Genomic DNA, 21,102 nt, shown 5'->3' with positions numbered 1-21,102 from the left:
ATCTGTGGGCAGGAGAGCGGGCTGCGGGTGTAACATCTGTGGCAGGAGAGCGGCTGCGGTGTAACATCTGTGGGCAGGAGAGCAGGCTGCGGTGTAACATCTGTGGGCAGGAGAGCAGGCTGCGGTGTAACATCTGTGGGCAGGAGAGCAGGCTGCGGTGTAACATCTGTGGGCAGGAGAGCAGGCTGCGGTGTAACATCTGTGGGCAGGAGATCAGGCTGCGGTGTAACATCTGTGGGCAGGAGAGCAGGCTGCGGTGTAACATCTGTGGGCAGGAGAGCAAGCTGCGGTGTAACATCTGTGGGCAGGAGAGCGGGCTGCGGTGTAACATCTGTGGGCAGGAGAGCGGGCTGCGGTGTAACATCTGTGGGCAGGAGAGCGGGCTGCGGTGTAACATCTGTGTGGGCAGGAGAGCGAGCTGCGGTGTAAACATCTGTGGGCAGGAGAACGGGTTGCGGTGTAACATCTGTGGGCAGGAGAGCGGGCTGCGGTGTAACATCTGTGGGCAGGAGAGCGGGCTGCGGTGTAACATCTGTGGCAGGAGAGCGGGCTGCGGTGTAACATCTGTTGGGCAGGAGAGCGAGGCTGCGGTGTAACATCTGTGGGCAGGAGAGCGGGCTGCGGTGTAACATCTGTGGGCAGGAGAGCAGGCTGCGGTGTAACATCTGTGGGCAGGAGAGCAGGCTGCGGTGTAACATCTGTGGGCAGGAGAGCAGGCTGCGGTGTAACATCTGTGGGCAGGAGAGCAGGCTGCGGTGTAACATCTGTGGGCAGGAGATCAGGCTGCGGTGTAACATCTGTGGGCAGGAGAGCAGGCTGCGGTGTAACATCTGTGGGCAGGAGAGCAGGGCTGCGGTGTAACATCTGTGGGCAGGAGAGCGGGCTGCGGTGTAACATCTGTGGCAGGAGAGCGGGCTGCGGTGTAACATCTGTGGGCAGGAGAGCAGGCTGCGTGTAACATCTGTGGGCAGGAGAGCAGGCTGCGGTGTAACATCTGTGGGCAGGAGATCAGGCTGCGGTGTAACATCTGTGGGCAGGAGAGCAGGCTGCGGTGTAACATCTGTGGGCAGGAGAGCAAGCTGCGGTGTAACATCTGTGGGCAGGAGAGCGGGCTGCGGTGTAACATCTGTGGGCAGGAGAGCGGGCTGCGGTGTAACATCTGTGGGCAGGAGAGCGGGCTGCGGTGTAACATCTGTGGGCAGGAGAGCGAGCTGCGGTGTAACATCTGTGGGCAGGAGAGCGGGCTGCGGTGTAACATCTGTGGGCAGGAGAGCGGGCTGCGGTGTAACATCTGTGGGCAGGAGAGCGGGCTGCGGTGTAACATCTGTGGCAGGAGAGCGGGCTGCGGTGTAACATCTGTGGGCAGGAGAGCAGGCTGCGGTGTAACATCTGTGGGCAGGAGAGCGGGCTGCGGTGTAACATCTGTGGGCAGGAGAGCAGGCTGCGGTGTAACATCTGTGGGCAGGAGAGCAGGCTGCGGTGTAACATCTGTGGGCAGGAGAGCAGGCTGCGGTGTAACATCTGTGGGCAGGAGAGCAGGCTGCGGTGTAACATCTGTGGGCAGGAGAGCAGGCTGCGGTGTAACATCTGTGGGCAGGAGAGCAGGCTGCGGTGTAACATCTGTGGGCAGGAGAGCAGGGCTGCGGTGTAACATCTGTGGGCAGGAGAGCAGGCTGCGGTGTAACATCTGTGGGCAGGAGAGCGGGCTGCGGTGTAACATCTGTGGGCAGGAGAGCAGGCTGCGGGTAACATCTGTGGCAGGAGAGCGGGCTGCGGTGTAACATCTGTGGGCAGGAGAGCGGGCTGCGGTGTAACATCTGTGGCAGGAGAGCGGGCTGCGGTGTAACATCTGTGGGCAGGAGAGCGGGCTGCGGTGTAACATCTGTGGCAGGAGAGCGGGCTGCGGTGTAACATCTGTGGCAGGAGAGCGGGCTGCGGTGTAACATCTGTGGGCAGGAGAGCGGGCTGCGGTGTAACATCTGTGGGCAGGAGAGCGGGCTGCGGTGTAACATCTGTGGGCAGGAGAGCGGGCTGCGGTGTAACATCTGTGGGCAGGAGAGCAGGGCTGCGGTGTAACATCTGTGGGCAGGAGAGCAGGCTGCGGTGTAACATCTGTGGGCAGGAGAGCAGGCTGCGGTGTAACATCTGTGGCAGGAGAGCGGGCTGCGGTGTAACATCTGTGGGCAGGAGAGCAGGCTGCGGTGTAACATCTGTGGGCAGGAGAGCAGGCTGCGGTGTAACATCTGTGGGCAGGAGAGCGGGCTGCGGTGTAACATCTGTGGGGCAGGAGAGCGGGCTGCGGTGTAACATCTGTGGGCAGGAGAGCGGGCTGCGGTGTAACATCTGTGAGCAGGAGAGCGGGCTGCGGTGTAACATCTGTGGGCTGGAGAGCGGGCTGCGGTGTAACATCTGTGGGCAGGAGAGCAGGCTGCGGTGTAACATCTTGCGGGCAGGAGAGCGGGCTGCCGTGTAACATCTGTGGGCAGGAGAGCAGGCTGCGGTGTAACATCTGTGGGCAGGAGAGCGGGCTGTGGTGTAAAATCTGTGGGCAAGAGAGCAGGCTGCGGTGTAACATCTGTGGGCAGGAGAGCGGGCTGCGCTGTAACATCTGTGGGCAGGAGAGCGGCTGCGTGTAACATCTGTGAGCAGGGCTGCGGTGTAACATCTGTGGACAGGAGAGCGGGCTGCGGAGTAACATCTGTGGGCAGGAGTGCAGGCTGCGGTGTAACATCTGTGGGCAGGAGAGCGGGCTGCGGTGTAACATCTGTGGGCAGGAGAGCGGGCTCCGGTGTTACATCTGTGGGCCGGAGAGCAGGCTGCGGTGTAACATCTGTGGGCAGGAGAGCAGGCTGCGGTGTAACATCTGTGGGCAGGAGTGCAGGCTGCGGTGTAACATCTGTGGGCAGGAGAGCGGGCTGCGGTGTAACATCTGTGGGCAGGAGAGCAGGCTGCGGTGTAACATCTGTGGGCAGGAGAGCGGGCTGCGCTGTAACATCTGTGGGCAGGAGAGCGGGCTGCGGTGTAACATCTGTGGGCAGGAGAGCAGGCTGCGGTGTAACATCTGTGGGCAGGAGAGCGGGCTGCGGTGTAACATCTGTGGCAGGAGAGCGGGCTGCGGTGTAACATCTGTGGGCAGGAGAGCAGGCTGCGGTGTAACATCTGTGGGCAGGAGAGCAGGCTGCGGTGTAACATCTGTGGGCAGGAGAGCAGGCTGCGGTGTAACATCTGTGGGCAGGAGAGCAGGCTGCGGTGTAACATCTGTGGGCAGGAGATCAGGCTGCGGTGTAACATCTGTGGGCAGGAGAGCAGGCTGCGGTGTAACATCTGTGGGCAGGAGAGCAAGCTGCGGTGTAACATCTGTGGGCAGGAGAGCGGGCTGCGGTGTAACATCTGTGGGCAGGAGAGCGGGCTGCGGTGTAACATCTGTGGGCAGGAGAGCGGGCTGCGGTGTAACATCTGTGGGCAGGAGAGCGAGCTGCGGTGTAACATCTGTGGGCAGGAGAGCGGGTTGCGGTGTAACATCTGTGGGCAGGAGAGCGGGCTGCGGTGTAACATCTGTGGGCAGGAGAGCGGGCTGCGGTGTAACATCTGTGGCAGGAGAGCGGGCTGCGGTGTAACATCTGTGGGCAGGAGAGCAGGCTGCGGTGTAACATCTGTGGGCAGGAGAGCGGGCTGCGGTGTAACATCTGTGGGCAGGAGAGCAGGCTGCGGTGTAACATCTGTGGGCAGGAGAGCAGGCTGCGGTGTAACATCTGTGGGCAGGAGAGCAGGCTGCGGTGTAACATCTGTGGGCAGGAGAGCAGGCTGCGGTGTAACATCTGTGGGCAGGAGATCAGGCTGCGGTGTAACATCTGTGGGCAGGAGAGCAGGCTGCGGTGTAACATCTGTGGGCAGGAGAGCGGGCTGCGGTGTAACATCTGTGGGCAGGAGAGCAGGCTGCGGTGTAACATCTGTGGGCAGGAGAGCGGGCTGCGGTGTAACATCTGTGGGCAGGAGAGCAGGCTGCGGTGTAACATCTGTGGGCAGGAGAGCAGGCTGCGGTGTAACATCTGTGGGCAGGAGATCAGGCTGCGGTGTAACATCTGTGGGCAGGAGAGCAGGCTGCGGTGTAACATCTGTGGGCAGGAGAGCAAGCTGCGGTGTAACATCTGTGGGCAGGAGAGCGGGCTGCGGTGTAACATCTGTGGGCAGGAGAGCGGGCTGCGGTGTAACATCTGTGGGCAGGAGAGCGGGCTGCGGTGTAACATCTGTGGGCAGGAGAGCGAGCTGCGGTGTAACATCTGTGGGCAGGAGAGCGGGTTGCGGTGTAACATCTGTGGGCAGGAGAGCGGGCTGCGGTGTAACATCTGTGGGCAGGAGAGCGGGCTGCGGTGTAACATCTGTGGCAGGAGAGCGGGCTGCGGTGTAACATCTGTGGGCAGGAGAGCAGGCTGCGGTGTAACATCTGTGGGCAGGAGAGCGGGCTGCGGTGTAACATCTGTGGGCAGGAGAGCAGGCTGCGGTGTAACATCTGTGGGCAGGAGAGCAGGCTGCGGTGTAACATCTGTGGGCAGGAGAGCAGGCTGCGGTGTAACATCTGTGGGCAGGAGAGCAGGCTGCGGTGTAACATCTGTGGGCAGGAGATCAGGCTGCGGTGTAACATCTGTGGGCAGGAGAGCAGGCTGCGGTGTAACATCTGTGGGCAGGAGAGCGGGCTGCGGTGTAACATCTGTGGGCAGGAGAGCAGGCTGCGGTGTAACATCTGTGGGCAGGAGAGCGGGCTGCGGTGTAACATCTGTGGGCAGGAGAGCGGGCTGCGGTGTAACATCTGTGGGCAGGAGAGCGGGCTGCGGTGTAACATCTGTGGGCAGGAGAGCGGGCTGCGGTGTAACATCTGTGATCAGGAGAGCGGGCTGCGGTGTAACATCTGTGGCAGGAGAGCGGGCTGCGGTGTAACATCTGTGGCAGGAGAGCGGGCTGCGGTGTAACATCTGTGGGCAGGAGAGCGGGCTGCGGTGTAACATCTGTGGGCAGGAGAGCGGGCTGCGGTGTAACATCTGTGGGCAGGAGAGCGGGCTGCGGTGTAACATCTGTGGGCAGGAGAGCAGGCTGCGGTGTAACATCTGTGGGCAGGAGAGCAGGCTGCGGTGTAACATCTGTGGGCAGGAGAGCAGGCTGCGGTGTAACATCTGTGGCAGGAGAGCGGGCTGCGGTGTAACATCTGTGGGCAGGAGAGCAGGCTGCGGTGTAACATCTGTGGGCAGGAGAGCAGGCTGCGGTGTAACATATGTGGGCAGGAGAGCGGGCTGCGGTGTAACATCTGTGGGCAGGAGAGCGGGCTGCGGTGTAACATCTGTGGGCAGGAGAGCGGGCTGCGGTGTAACATCTGTGGGCAGGAGAGCGGGCTGCGGTGTAACATCTGTGAGCAGGAGAGCGGGCTGCGGTGTAACATCTGTGGGCTGGAGAGCGGGCTGCGGTGTAACATCTGTGGGCAGGAGAGCAGGCTGCGGTGTAACATTTGTGGGCAGGAGAGCGGGCTGCCGTGTAACATCTGTGGGCAGGAGAGCAGGCTGCGGTGTAACATCTGTGGGCAGGAGAGCGGGCTGTGGTGTAAAATCTGTGGGCAAGAGAGCAGGCTGCGGTGTAACATCTGTGGGCAGGAGAGCGGGCTGCGCTGTAACATCTGTGGGCAGGAGAGCGGGCTGCGGTGTAACATCTGTGAGCAGGGCTGCGGTGTAACATCTGTGGACAGGAGAGCGGGCTGCGGAGTAACATCTGTGGGCAGGAGTGCAGGCTGCGGTGTAACATCTGTGGGCAGGAGAGCGGGCTGCGGTGTAACATCTGTGGGCAGGAGAGCGGGCTCCGGTGTTACATCTGTGGGCCGGAGAGCAGGCTGCGGTGTAACATCTGTGGGCAGGAGAGCAGGCTGCGGTGTAACATCTGTGGGCAGGAGTGCAGGCTGCGGTGTAACATCTGTGGGCAGGAGAGCGGGCTGCGGTGTAACATCTGTGGGCAGGAGAGCAGGCTGCGGTGTAACATCTGTGGGCAGGAGAGCGGGCTGCGCTGTAACATCTGTGGGCAGGAGAGCGGGCTGCGGTGTAACATCTGTGGGCAGGAGAGCAGGCTGCGGTGTAACATCTGTGGGCAGGAGAGCGGGTTGCGGTGTAACATCTGTGGGCAGGAGAGCGGGCTGCGGTGTAACATCTGTGGCAGGAGAGCAGGCTGCGTGTAACATCTGTGGGCAGGAGAGCAGGCTGCGGTGTAACATCTGTGGCAGGAGAGCGGGCTGCGGTGTAACATCTGTGGGCAGGAGAGCAGGCTGCGGTGTAACATCTGTGGCAGGAGAGCGGGCTGCGGTGTAACATCTGTGGGCAGGAGAGCGGGCTGCGGTGTAACATCTGTGGGCAGGAGAGCGGGCTGCGGTGTAACATCTGTGGGCAGGAGAGCGGGCTGCGGTGTAACATCTGTGGGCAGGAGAGCAGGCTGCGGTGTAACATCTGTGGGCAGGAGAGCAGGCTGCGGTGTAACATCTGTGTGTAGGAGAGCAGGCTGCGGTGTAACATCTGTGGGCAGGAGAGCAGGCTGCAGTGTAACATCTGTGGCAGGAGAGCGGGCTGCGGTGTAACATCTGTGGGCAGGATAGCAGGCTGCGGTGTAACATCTGTGGGCAGGAGAGCAGGCTGCGGTGTAACATCTGTGGGCAGGAGAGCGGGCTGCGGTGTAACATCTGTGGGCAGGAGAGCGGGCTGCGGTGTAACATCTGTGGGCAGGAGAGCGGGCTGCGGTGTAACATATGTGAGCAGGAGAGCAGGCTGCGGTGTAACATCTGTGGGCAGGAGAGCGGGCTGCGGTGTAACATCTGTGGGCAGGAGAGCAGGCTGCGGTGTAACATTTGTGGGCAGGAGAGCGGGCTGCCGTGTAACATCTGTGGGCAGGAGAGCAGGCTGCGGTGTAACATCTGTGGGCAGGAGAGCGGGCTGCGGTGTAAAATCTGTGGGCAGGAGAGCGGGCTGCGGTGTAACATCTGTGAGCAGGAGAGCGGGCTGCGGTGTAACATCTGTGGGCAGGAGAGCAGGCTGCGGTGTAACATCTGTGGGCAGGAGAGCAGGCTGCGGTGTAACATCTGTGGGCAGGAGAGCAGGCTGCGGTGTAACATCTGTGGGCAGGAGAGCAGGCTGCGGTGTAACATCTGTGGGCAGGAGAGCGGGCTGCGGTGTAACATCTGTGGGCAGGAGAGCGGGCTGCGGTGTAACATCTGTGAGCAGGAGAGCGGGCTGCGGTCTAACATCTGTGGGCAGGAGAGCGGGCTGCAGTGTAACATCTGTGGGCAGGAGAGCAGGCTGCGGTGTAACATTTGTGGGCAGGAGAGCGGGCTGCCGTGTAACATCTGTGGGCAGGAGAGCAGGCTGCGGTGTAACATCTGTGGGCAGGAGAGCGGGCTGCGGTGTAACATCTGTGGGCAGGAGAGCGGGCTGCGGTGTAACATCTGTGAGCAGGAGAGCGGGCTGCGGTGTAACATCTGTGGGCAGGAGAGCAGGCTGCGGTGTAACATCTGTGGGCAGGAGAGCAGGCTGCGGTGTAACATCTGTGGGCAGGAGAGCAGGCTGCGGTGTAACATCTGTGGGCAGGAGAGCAGGCTGCGGTGTAACATCTGTGGGCAGGAGAGCGGGCTGCGGTGTAACATCTGTGAGCAGGAGAGCGGGCTGCGGTGTAACATCTGTGGGCAGGAGAGCAGGCTGCGGTGTAACATCTGTGGGCAGGAGAGCGGGCTGCGGTGTAACATCTGTGGGCAGGAGAGCGGGCTGCGGTGTAACATCTGTGGGCAGGAGAGCAGGCTGCGGTGTAACATCTGTGGTAGGAGAGCAGGCTGCGGTGTAACATCTGTGGCAGGAGAGCGGGCTGCGGTGTAACATCTGTGGGCAGGAGAGCGGGCTGCGGTGTAACATCTGTGGGCAGGAGAGCGGGCTGCGGTGTAACATCTGTGGGCAGGAGAGCGGGCTGCGGTGTAACATCTGTGGGCAGGAGAGTAGGCTGCGGTGTAACATCTGTGGGCAGGAGAGCAGGCTGCGGTGTAACATCTGTGGACAGGAGAGCAGGCTGCGGTGTAACATCTGTGGGCAGGAGAGCAGGCTGCGGTGTAACATCTGTGGGCAGGAGAGCAGGCTGCGGTGTAACATCTGTGGGCAAGAGAGCAGGCTGCGGTGTAACATCTGTAGGCAGGAGAGTAGGCTGCGGTGTAACATCTGTGGGCAGGAGAGCAGGCTGCGGTGTAACATCTGTGGGCAGGAGAGCAGGCTGCGGTGTAACATCTGTGGGCAGGAGAGCAGGCTGCGGTGTAACATCTGTGGGCAGGAGAGCAGGCTGCGGTGTAACATCTGTGGGCAGGAGAGCGGGCTGCGGTGTAACATCTGTGGGCAGGAGAGCGGGTTGCGGTGTAACATCTGTGAGCAGGAGAGCGGGCTGCGGTGTAACATCTGTGGGCAGGAGAGCGGGCTGCGGTGTAACATCTGTGGCAGGAGAGCGGGCTGCGGTGTAACATCTGTGGGCAGGAGAGCAGGCTGCGGTGTAACATCTGTGGGCAGGAGAGCAGGCTGCGGTGTAACATCTGTGGGCAGGAGAGCAGGCTGCGGTGTAACATCTGTGGGCAGGAGAGCAGGCTGCGGTGTAACATCTGTGGGCAGGAGATCAGGCTGCGGTGTAACATCTGTGGGCAGGAGAGCAGGCTGCGGTGTAACATCTGTGGGCAGGAGAGCAGGCTGCGGTGTAACATCTGTGGGCAGGAGAGCAGGCTGCGGTGTAACATCTGTGGGCAGGAGAGCAGGCTGCGGTGTAACATCTGTGGGCAGGAGAGCAGGCTGCGGTGTAACATATGTGGGCAGGAGAGTAGGCTGCGGTGTAACATCTGTGGGCAGAAGAGCAGGCTGCGGTGTAACATCTGTGGGCAGGAGAGCAGGCTGCGGTGTAACATCTGTGGGCAGGAGAGCAGGCTGCGGTGTAACATCTGTGGGCAGGAGAGCAAGCTGCGGTGTAACATCTGTGGGCAGGAGAGCGGGCTGCGGTGTAACATCTGTGGGCAGGAGAGCGGGCTGCGGTGTAACATCTGTGGGCAGGAGAGCGGGCTGCGGTGTAACATCTGTGGGCAGGAGAGCGAGCTGCGGTGTAACATCTGTGGGCAGGAGAGCGGGTTGCGGTGTAACATCTGTGGGCAGGAGAGCGGGCTGCGGTGTAACATCTGTGGGCAGGAGAGCGGGCTGCGGTGTAACATCTGTGGGCAGGAGAGCGGGCTGCGGTGTAACATCTGTGGGCAGGAGAGCAGGCTGCGGTGTAACATCTGTGGGCAGGAGAGCGGGCTGCGGTGTAACATCTGTGGGCAGGAGAGCAGGCTGCGGTGTAACATCTGTGAGCAGGAGAGCGGGCTGCGGTGTAACATCTGTGGGCTGGAGAGCGGGCTGCGGTGTAACATCTGTGGGCAGGAGAGCAGGCTGCGGTGTAACATTTGTGGGCAGGAGAGCGGGCTGCCGTGTAACATCTGTGGGCAGGAGAGCAGGCTGCGGTGTAACATCTGTGGGCAGGAGAGCGGGCTGTGGTGTAAAATCTGTGGGCAAGAGAGCAGGCTGCGGTGTAACATCTGTGGGCAGGAGAGCGGGCTGCGCTGTAACATCTGTGGGCAGGAGAGCGGGCTGCGGTGTAACATCTGTGAGCAGGGCTGCGGTGTAACATCTGTGGACAGGAGAGCGGGCTGCGGAGTAACATCTGTGGGCAGGAGTGCAGGCTGCGGTGTAACATCGGTGGGCAGGAGAGCGGGCTGCGGTGTAACATCTGTGGGCAGGAGAGCGGGCTCCGGTGTTACATCTGTGGGCCGGAGAGCAGGCTGCGGTGTAACATCTGTGGGCAGGAGAGCAGGCTGCGGTGTAACATCTGTGGGCAGGAGTGCAGGCTGCGGTGTAACATCTGTGGGCAGGAGAGCGGGCTGCGGTGTAACATCTGTGGGCAGGAGAGCAGGCTGCGGTGTAACATCTGTGGGCAGGAGAGCGGGCTGCGCTGTAACATCTGTGGGCAGGAGAGCGGGCTGCGGTGTAACATCTGTGGGCAGGAGAGCAGGCTGCGGTGTAACATCTGTGGGCAGGAGAGCGGGTTGCGGTGTAACATCTGTGGGCAGGAGAGCGGGCTGCGGTGTAACATCTGTGGCAGGAGAGCAGGCTGCGTGTAACATCTGTGGGCAGGAGAGCAGGCTGCGGTGTAACATCTGTGGCAGGAGAGCGGGCTGCGGTGTAACATCGGTGGGCAGGAGAGCGGGCTGCGGTGTAACATCTGTGGCCAGGAGAGCAGGCTGCGGTGTAACATCTGTGGGCAGGAGAGCGGGCTGCGGTGTAACATCTGTGGGCAGGAGAGCAGGCTGCGGTGTAACATCTGTGGGCAGGAGAGCAGGCTGCGGTGTAACATCCCCTATGAATGAGCACACGGGCCCCCAATACTGTGCGTTACAGAGAAGCGGCGGCCACACAGTACGGTGCACGGACGGCGTGAGATGGAAATGGCCGCCTCTATCCTGTACCAGTATCTCCTGTGAGGGAGCGAGTAGTCACACGTTACCCTGATGAGATTGCTGTAACCATTGCTCCATCCACAGCTATATATAACCTCGTCAGTCAGGTAAATCAGTCTCAGCTCCTGTGATTGCCGGGACAGGTGAGTGTGTGAGTAATCCGGGCTGGGCCGCAGCCTTCCCTGGAGTGACAGATGTTTATATTAGACAGGCTGTAATCCTGTTCCCTGTGTGTACACCCTTCCCAGCACTCTCCAGGCCACTATGGCAGGGATGGGGAACCTTCTGCCGTCCACCTGTTGTTGAACTATACATGCCAGCATGCCCTGCAACAGTTTTAGCATGGCCAAATTGCAAAAGGAATGCTGGTATGTGTAGTTCAACAACAGCTGGAGGGCCAAAGGTTCCCCACCCCTGCACTATGGGGTAACAAGCCCGTAGTCTTCTTTAGGCAGAGCCGTCTATAGCTGGTGTCACCTATAGGGGGGCAGCTGCGTAAGGTTTCACATTCCGGAGCTTGCTGCTTTTGCGCCCATTGTGTGCTGGCGGTACACAGCCCCTATCAACCATATCTGCTGCCGACCCATTCCAATACAAATCGGGATTCATAGGGATTGCAGTAAGCTATCTGTACATGTCACCAGTGACATGGTCGGTGTAGGGAGGGAAAGCAGAGTCCCACTTGTCATACTGCAATATACTCCAGATTATAAAATTATTATACACACTGTCCCTGAATGTGGGGAGGCTCCCTGCAATAGCAGAAGTCTCCCCTGACTCCATGTGATAGCAGAAATCTCCTCTGACTCCCTGTAATAGCAGAAGTCTCCCTGACTCCCTGTAATAGCAGAAATCTCCCTGACTCCTTGTAATAGCAATAATCTCCCCTGACTCCATGTAATAGCAGAAATCTCCCTGACTCCCTGTAATAGCAGAAATCTCCCTGACTCCCTGTAATAGCAGCAATCTCCCTGACTCCCTGTAATAGCAGCAATCTCCTGACTCCCTGTAATAGCAGCAATCTCCCTGACTCCCTGTAATAGCAGAAATCTCCCTGACTCCCTGTAATAGCAGCAATCTCCCTGACTCCCTGTAATAGCAGAAATCTCCCCTGACTCCCTGTAATAGCAACAATCTCCCTGACTCCCTGTAATAGCAGAAATCTCCCCTGACTCCCTGTAATAGCAACAATCTCCATGACTCCCTGTAATAGCAGAAATCTCCCTGACTCCCTGTAATAGCAGAAATCTCCCTGACTCCCTGTAATAGCAGAAATCTCCCTGACTCCCTGTAATAGAAGTAATCTCCCTGACTCCCTGTAATAGCAGAAATCTCCCTGACTCCCTGTAATAGCAGCAATCTCCCTGACTCCCTGTAATAGCAGAAATCTCCCTGACTCCCTGTAATAGCAGAAGTCTCCCTGACTCCCTGTAATAGCAGAAGTCTCCCTGACTCCCTGTAATAGCAGAAGTCTCCCTGACTCCCTGTAATAGCAGAAGTCTCCCTGACTCCCTGTAATAGCAGAAGTCTCCCTGACACCCTGTAATAGCAGCAACCTTCTGACTCCTTGTAATAGCAGAAATCTCCCTGACTCCCTGTAATAGCAGAAATCTCCCTGACTTCTTGTAATAGCAGAAATCTCCCTGACTCCGTGTAATAGCAGAAATCTCCCTGACTCCTTGTAATAGCAGAAATCTCCCTGACTCCCTGTAATAGCAGAAATCTCCCTGACTCCATGTAATAGCAGAAATCTCCCTGACTCCCTGTAATAGCAGAAATCTACCTGACTCCATGTAATAGCAGAAATCTCCCTGACTCCCTGTAATAGCAGAAATCTCCCTGACTCCTTGTAATAGCAGAAATCTCCCTGACTCCATGTAATAGCAGAAATCTCCCTGACTCCTTGTAATAGCAGAAATTTCCCTGACTCCCTGTAATAGCAGCAACCTTCTGACTCCCTGTAATAGCAGAAATCTCCCTGAATCCCTGTAATAGCAGAAATCTCCCTGACTCCTTCTAATAGCAGAAATCTCCCTGACTCCCTGTAATGTTACGATCCTGATGCTCAGGACAGGGGAGATCTTATGTAGTGAGTCCTGAGCACCAAGACGGAGTGCTGGGATTGGGAAATGGGAAGGAAATAGCCCCTAGCACCCTACCTCCGTTGTCTTACCCATGTTATCAATTCACGCCTGAACGACTATGGTTTCTTGGGCCCATGGCAGCCGCGTTTGAAGGGCGGATTAGGTCTGCCCAACTCCGATGCCCCCTCAGGTCTTAAAGAGAGACAAGGCGTGAATTGAGACAGGGTAATAACAAGGGGACCTCTAACTGAAACAACCACGCTAGGGGCTATAAACTACCTAAAAACTAAACGTATGTGTGGCACGCCGCCAAAGGAAAAAGAACTACAAAGAAACCACTGTCCACTCCCCTACACGGCACCGCCGAGTTCCGGGGAGGACAGTGAAAGCGGAAACCTCCGCAAATGCACCAATTCACAGTAAAGTAAACACTAAGCGGCATAGGCCGCAACACGCGGCAGAAGCCGCTACTCACGAAACCGGGCGAGAACCCCAGATGACAAACAGGTTCGCAAGGACTAGAAGGATTCCCAGGACCGGCTTCGGACCTCCAAAGTACCAAAGGGCAGGGAGCAAGATCCACCAAACACGGCTGACAGGAACAGAGTTCTGCAAGGCAGGAACAGCATACAAGAAGCTATCACCGGCAGGGCTGCAGTGTGCTGGCTCACATAAAAAGGCCCTGCTGGCCAATAACAGGAGGGCCAGCAGGACCAGCCCCCAGACCCTAATTACTAGTTGCCGTGCAGCTGCCCTGCTGCACGAGCAACCTAATTAACTATTCTTAGCAACGGGGAACGCGGTCCACCTGTCGCGTCCCCGTTGCTATGCACCCGGCGGCCCTGCACGCACGGCGTCCTGCGTTACCAGGGACCGGCGGCTATCATGCGCACGGCGTCCTGCCGTTGCTAGGCGCCGGGCAGGGGACAGGGAAGGAGAGAGGTGCGGCGGCCGTGACCGCTGCTCAGTCAGGGCACGGCCGAAGACCGCCGCGCCTAACAGTACCCCCCCTTGAGGAGGGGTTAAAGAACCCCTAGAGCCAGGTTTCTGAGGAAACTCCTGAAAGAAAATCCTCTTCAGCTTGGGAGCATGTAAATCTTTATCCAGCACCCAAGATCTTTCTTCAGGGCCATAACCTTTCCAGTGGACCAAAAAATAGAGCCGACCCCGAGAAAGCTTAGAATCTAAAACCTTCTCCACCAAGAACTCTTGTTGCCCCTGAACATCCACCGGAGATCTACCCTGGGAAGTCCTCCGAGGAAATCTCCTGGAAAAAAAATACTGTTTCAAAAGAGAACAGTGAAAAGTATTGCCAATTTTGAGAGATCTCGGCAAGTGTAGCCGAAAAGCAACTGGGTTGACCTTCTTAATGATAAGGAATGGTCCAATAAATTTGGGTCCCAATCTAGCCGAAGGTTGTCGGAGCTAGATGTTGCGAGTTGACAACCATACCTTATCTCCCACCTTAAAAGTGCAAGGACGTTGGAGCCTATCAGAAAATTTATTTTCTCGGAAGGCAGCTTTTCTCAAGGCAAGGTGCACCTTTCTCCAAATTGTTCTGAGATGGGAGGTTAAGGTCAACGAGGAGACTGGAGAATGAGGAAAAAAAGAGTTGGCTCTAGGATGAAAGCCAAAGACTGAAAAGAATGGGGACTCCTTGGTGGAAGAATGACAAGAGTTATTATAAGCAAATTCGGCTAACGGAAGAAATTCAGACCAATCATTCTGGAGTTTGGCCGAATACAACCGTAAATACTGTTTTAATGACTGGTTAACTCGTTCGGTTTGTCCGTTAGATTGTGGATGGTACCCAGATGTTAAAGAGAGTTTCATATTTAATGAGGCACAAAAACGTTTCCAGAAACGAGCAATGAATTGCGGACCCCGATCAGAGACAATATCCCTGGGCAACCCATGGGGCCTGAACACATGACGGAGAAACAAGACTGCCAACCCTTGAGCAGAGGGTAATCGGGGAAGAGCAATGAAATGAGCCATCTTACTAAAACGATCTACTACCACCCAAATGACTCGAAATCCGGCTGAAAGAGGAAGGTCCACCACGAAATCCATGGATATATGTGACCATGGCCTGAGAGGAACGGCTAAAGGTACGAGTTTCCCGATCGGCAATGAACGAGGAACCTTATGCCGTGCAGAAACCTGACAGGAATGGACAAATTCCCTTACATATTTAGAAAGACTAGGCCACCACACCGAGCGAGAGACTAACTCCAAGGTCTTAGTGATACCTGGATGACCAGAGACTTTGTTGTCATGAAACTCAGCTAAAACAGTGCCTCTCAGAAATTCAGGGACAAAGAGACGAACAGCAGGAGTCGGTTTAGGAGCCTGCCGTTGAAGCTGGACTAACTGAGTAAATAAATCCTGTGTGAGGCCTGCCCGGATGACAGATGATGGAACTATGGGGGTAGTAGCAGGATGGTTATTGTGAACCGGAAGAAAACAACGTGACAGGGCATCAGCTTTAGTATTTTTGGAACCGGGCCTGAAGGTGATAATAAACCTGAAACGAGTAAAAAACAATGCCCAACGTGCCTGCCGAGCATTAAGCCGTTTAGCTGACTCAATATACTGTAGGTTCTTATGGTCAGTAAACACTGTAATAGTATGCCTAGCTCCCTCCAGCCAATGCCTCCACTCCTCGAAAGCCCATTTAACTGCCAGCAATTCTCGATTACCAACGTCATAGTTGGATTCTGCGGAGGAGAATTTCCTGGACATGAAGGCACAAGGGTGTAATTCCTGAGACTCCGGATCTTCCTGAGATAGGATAGCCCCCACTCCAACCTCTGAGGCATCTACCTCGACTATAAAGGGGAGCTCCGGGTTAGGGTGCCTGAGAACAGGAGCCGAGACAAAGGCCTGCTTTAAGGCCCGAAAGGCAGACTCGGCTGCAGGCGACCAATTGGAAGGGTCCGCTCCTTTTTTAGTCAATGCTACTATAGGAGCGACCAAATCAGAGAAGGTATGAATGAACCGCCTATAATAGTTTGCAAACCCTAAAAAGCACCGAATTGCTTTTAAATTTGTGGGTTACGCCCAATTAAGGATGGCCTGGAGTTTTTTCGGTTCCATGAAAAATCCCTGGGGAGAAATAATATACCCCAAGAAGGACACTTCCGTGATGTGAAAATCACATTTCTCTAGTTTTGCGTATAAATGATTCTCCCGTAGTTTTTGAAGAACCAGACGCACATGGGTAATATGTTGTTCCATAGACTCAGAATAAATCAAAATGTCGTCTAAATAAACAACAACGAACTTTCCAAGAAAGTCACGAAGAACATCATTGATGAGGTCTTGAAATACCGCAGGAGCATTTGACAGCCCAAAGGGCATCACCAGGTATTCATAATGACCCGACTGTGTGCTGAAAGCCGTCTTCCACTCATCCCCAGATCTTATTCGGATGAGATTGTAAACTCCTCTAAGATCGATTTTTGAGAAGATAACGGCAGAGCGTAACTGATCAAAAAGTACTGAAATCAAAGGCAAAGGGTAGGTGTTTTTAACAGAAATTTTATTCAGAGCCCGAAAATCAATACATGGTCTGAGCGACCCATCTTTTTTCTCAACAAAAAAGAATCCTGCACTCAAAGGAGATTTCGAAGGCCTAATGAAGCCTTTTTTCAGGCTTTTCTGGATATAATTATCCATAGCCGTGGTTTCTGGCCCGGAGAGGGCATATAATCTCCCCTTAGGTAAAGTGGCCCCGGGAACTAAATCTATAGCGCAGGCATAGGACCGATGGGGAGGCAGAACGTCCGGATTACCCTTGGAGAACACATCAGCAAAATCCTGATATTCCAGAGGAATAAGTTCTGGGGTAACTGCCGCAACCCGGACAGGATGGGAAATACACTCCTTAACACAAAAAGGACCCCATTGGGAAATCTCCCCAGACCGCCAATCTATGGTGGGATTATGAAAGGCAAGCCAGGGGTGACCCAAAACTACTGGAACTGCCGGACAATGTGTAAGGTAAAATTCTATTTCTTCTGAATGTAGGGCCCCCACTGTCAGCAATACTGGAGGTGTGCGGTGAGTAATAACCCCATTGGAAAGCGGACCCCCATCCAAGCCGTGCATGGTGATACGTCTATCTAAGGGTATCAGTGGAACGCCTAAAGCCTTAGCCCAAGCTAAATCCATAAAATTTCCTGCAGCTCCACTGTCGACGAAGGCCGACACCAACGAACTGAGGCTGCCAAAGGAAATCTTTACCGGAACTAATAGAGAATCATTAGAGGAGATTAACTGCAGTCCCAAGTGAACCCCCTCACAATTCACTTGGTCAGAGCGTTTCCCAGCTTGTTCGGGCAGTTACGTGCGATATGTCCCTTACCACCACAATACAAACAAAGACCAGAACTTAACCTTCTGGTTCTTTCCTCTGGGGACAGCCGGGAGAGACCCATTTGCATGGGCTCCTTGACGTCCTCAGGAAAAGTATATACACATGGATTAGGCCTAAAAGTTGTTCCTCTTTCAGCCCTCCGCTCTCGGAGACGACGATCAATTTTAATAGCGAGCTCCATGAGTTTGTCTAGAGTCTCAGGAGCGGGGTACTGAAGGAGACTGTCTTTAATCACTTCCGACAGTCTGAGGTGAAACTGACTGCGCAGGGCTGGGTCATTCCAGCCAAAGTCGTTCGACCAACGGCGAAATTCGGTACAATACATCTCTGCTGGATTTTTGCCTTGCTTAAGGGCACGCAGGTGACTCTCAGCTGATGCTTCTCTATCTGGGTCGTCATATAAGAGGCCTAAGGATTTAAAAAAGGCGTCTACTGATAACAAAGCAGCGGATGCTCTTAGCCCAAACGCCCAGGTCTGTGGATCACCCTGAAGTAGAGACATCACAATCCCGACCCGCTGAGACTCAGTACCAGAGGAACGGGGCCTTAAACGAAAATAAAGCTTACAAGCTTCCTTAAAATTAAAAAAATCCTTTCGGTTACCCGAAAAACGGTCAGGTAAATGCATCTTTGGTTCTGGAACCATACTCGGGGAGGCTCGCAAAAGATCTTCCTGCGATCTCACCCGAAGAGTAAGGTCCTGAACCATCTGAGTTAATTCCTGTATTTGGTTAACCAAAAGCTGACTGGGGTTTGGCCCTAAACCTGCCGGATTCATGAGGCCGAATTTCTAGGCCCACTAATACAACGGAAAAAATAAAACCCCTTTTTTTTTTATGTTGGCCGGTGATAATGTTACGATCCTGATGCTCAGGACAGGGGAGATCTTATGTAGTGAGTCCTGAGCACCAAGACGGAATGCTGGGATTGGGAAATGGGAAGGAAATAGCCCCTAGCACCCTACCTCCGTTGTCTTACCCGTGTTATCAATTCACGCCTGAACGACTATGGTTTCTTGGGCCCATGGCAGCCGCGTTTGAAGGGCGGATTAGGTCTGCCCAACTCCGATGCCCCCTAAGGTCTTAAAGAGAGACAAGGCGTGAACTGAGACAGGGTAATAACAAGGGGACCTCTAACTGTAACAACCACGCTAGGGGCTATAAACTACCTAAAAACTAAACGTATGTGCGGCACGCTGCCAAAGGAAAAAGAACTACAAAGAAACCACTGTCCATTCCCCTACACGGCACCGCCGAGTTCCGGGGAGGACAGTGAAAGCGGAAACCTCCGCAAATGCACCAATTCACAGTAAAGTAAACACTAAGCAGCATAGGCCGCAACACGCGGCAGAAGCCGCTACTCACGAAACCGGGCGAGAACCCCAGATGACAAACAGGTTCGCAAGGACTAGAAGGATTCCCAGGACCGGCTTTGGACCTCCAAAGTACCAAAGGGCAGGGAGCAAGATCCACCAAACATGGCTGACAGGAACAGAGTTCTGCAAGGCAGGAACAGCATACAAGAAGCTATCACCGGCGGGGCTGCAGTGTGCTGGCTCACATAAAAAGGCCCTGCTGGCCAATAACAGGAGGGCCAGCAGGACCAGCCCCCAGACCCTAATTACTAGTTGCCGTGCAGCTGCCCTGCTGCACGAGCAACCTAATTAACTATTCTTAGCAACGGGGAACGCGGTCCACCTGTGGCGTCCCCGTTGCTATGCACCCGGCGGCCCTGCACGCACGGCGTCATGCGTTGCCAGGGACCCGGCGGCAATCGTGCGTACAGCGTCCTGGCGTTGCTAGGTGCCGTGCGGGGAACAGGGAAGGAGAGAGGCGCGGCGTCCGTGACCGCTGCTCAGTCAGGGCAAGGCCGGAGACCGCCGCGCCTAACATGTAATAGCAGAAATCTCCCTGACTCCCTGTAATGGCAGAAATCTCCCTGACTCCCTGTAATAGCAGCAATCTCCCTGACTCCCTGTAATAGCAGCAATATACCTGACTCCCTGTAATAGAAGAAATCTCCCTGACTGCCTGTAATAGCAGAAATCTCCCTGACTCCCTGTAATAGCAGAAATCTCCCTGACTCCCTGTAATAGCAGAAATCTCCCTGACTCCCTGTAATAGCAGAAATCTCCCTGACTCCCTGTAATAGCAGAAATCTCCCTGACTCCCTGTAATACCAGAAAGCTCCCTGACTCCCTGTAATAGCAGAAATCTCCCTGAATCCCTGTAATAGCAGAAATCTCCCTGACTCCCTGTAATAGTAGCAATCTCCCTGACTCCCTGTAATAGCAGAAATCTCCCTGAATCCCTGTAATAGCAGAAATCTCCCTGACTCCTTCTAATAGCAGCAATCTCCCTGACTCCCTGTAATACCAGAAAACTCCCTGACTCCCTGTAAAAGCAGAAATCTCCCTGACTCCCTGTAATAGCAGCAATCTCCCTGACTCCCTGTAATAGCAGCAATCTCCATGACTCCCTGTAATAGCAGCAATCTCCCTGACTCACTGTAATAGCAGAAATCTCCCTGACTCCCTGTAATAGCAGCAATCTCCCCTGACTCCCTGTAATAGCAGAAATCTCCCTGACTCCCTGTAATAGCAGCAATCTCCCCTGACTCCCTGTAATAGCAGAAATCTCCATGACTCCCTGTAATAGCAGAAATCTCCCTGACTCCCTGTAATAGCAGAAATCTCCCTGACTCCCTGTAATAGCAGAAATCTCCCTGACTCCCTGTAATAGCAGAAATCTCCCTGACTCCCTGTAATAGCAGAAGTCTCCCTGACTCCCTGTAATAGCAGAAGTCTCCCTGACACCCTGTAATAGCAGCAACCTTCTGACTCCTTGTAATAGCAGAAATCTCCCTGACTCCCTGTAATAGCAGAAATCTCCCTGACTCCTTGTAATAGCAGAAATCTCCCTGACTCCCTGTAATACCAGAAAACTCCCTGACTCCCTGTAATAGCAGCAACCTTCTGACTCCCTGTAATAGCAGAAATCTCCCTGAATCCCTGTAATAGCAGAAATCTCCCTGACTCCCTGTAATAGCAGCAATCTCCCTGACTCACTGTAATACCAGAAATCTCCCCTGACTCCCTGTAATAGCAGCAATCTCACCTGACTCCCTGTAATACCAGAAAACTCCCTGACTCCCTGTAATAGCAGCAACCTTCTGACTCCCTGTAATAGCAGAAATATCCCTGACTCCTTCTAATAGCAGAAATCTCCCTGACTCCCTGTAATAGCAGCAATCTCCCTGACTCCCTGTAATACCAGAAAACTCCCTGACTCCCTGTAATAGCAGCAACCTTCTGACTCCCTGTAATAGCAGAAATCTCCCTGACTCCCTGTAATAGCAGAAATCTCCCTGACTCCTTCTAATAGCAGAAATCTCCCTGATTCCCTGTAATAGCAGCAATCTCCCTGACTCCCTGTAATAGCAGCAATCTCCCTGACTCCCTGTAATAGCAGCAATCTCCTGACTCCCTGTAATGTAATAGCAGCAATATCTTGACTCCCTGTAATAGCAGCAATCTCCCTGACTCCCTGTAATAGCAGAAATCTCCCTGACTCCCTGTAATAGCAGAAATCTCCCTGACTCTCTGTAAAAGCAGCAATCTCCCTGACTCCCTGTAATAGCAGAAATCTCCCTGACTCCCTGTAATAGCAGCAATCTCCCCTGTCTCCCTGTAATAGCAGCAATCTCCTGACTCCCTGTAATAGCTGAAATCTCCCTGACTCCCTGTAATAGCAGAAATCTCCCTGACTCCCTGTAATAGCAGAAATCTCCCTGACTCCCTGTAATACCAGAAAGCTCCCTGACTCCCTGTAATAGTAGCAATCTCCCTGACTCCCTGTAATAGCAGAAATCTCCCTGAATCCCTGTAATAGCAGAAATCTCCCTGACTTCCTGTAATAGTAGCAATCTCCCTGACTCCCCGTAATAGCAGAAATCTCCCTGAATCCCTGTAATAGCAGAAATCTCCCTGACTCATTCTAATAGCAGCAATCTCCCTGACTCCCTGTAATACCAGAAAACTCCCTGACTCCCTGTAAAAGCAGAAATCTCCCTGACTCCCTGTAATAGCAGCAATCTCCCTGACTCCCTGTAAT

The sequence above is a fragment of the Pseudophryne corroboree genome, chromosome 5, assembly GCF_028390025.1.
Source record: "Pseudophryne corroboree isolate aPseCor3 chromosome 5, aPseCor3.hap2, whole genome shotgun sequence".
In the NCBI taxonomy this organism is placed as follows: domain Eukaryota; kingdom Metazoa; phylum Chordata; class Amphibia; order Anura; family Myobatrachidae; genus Pseudophryne; species Pseudophryne corroboree.
The sequence above is the reverse complement of the archived record's forward strand: the minus strand, read 5'-3'. Positions refer to the sequence as shown.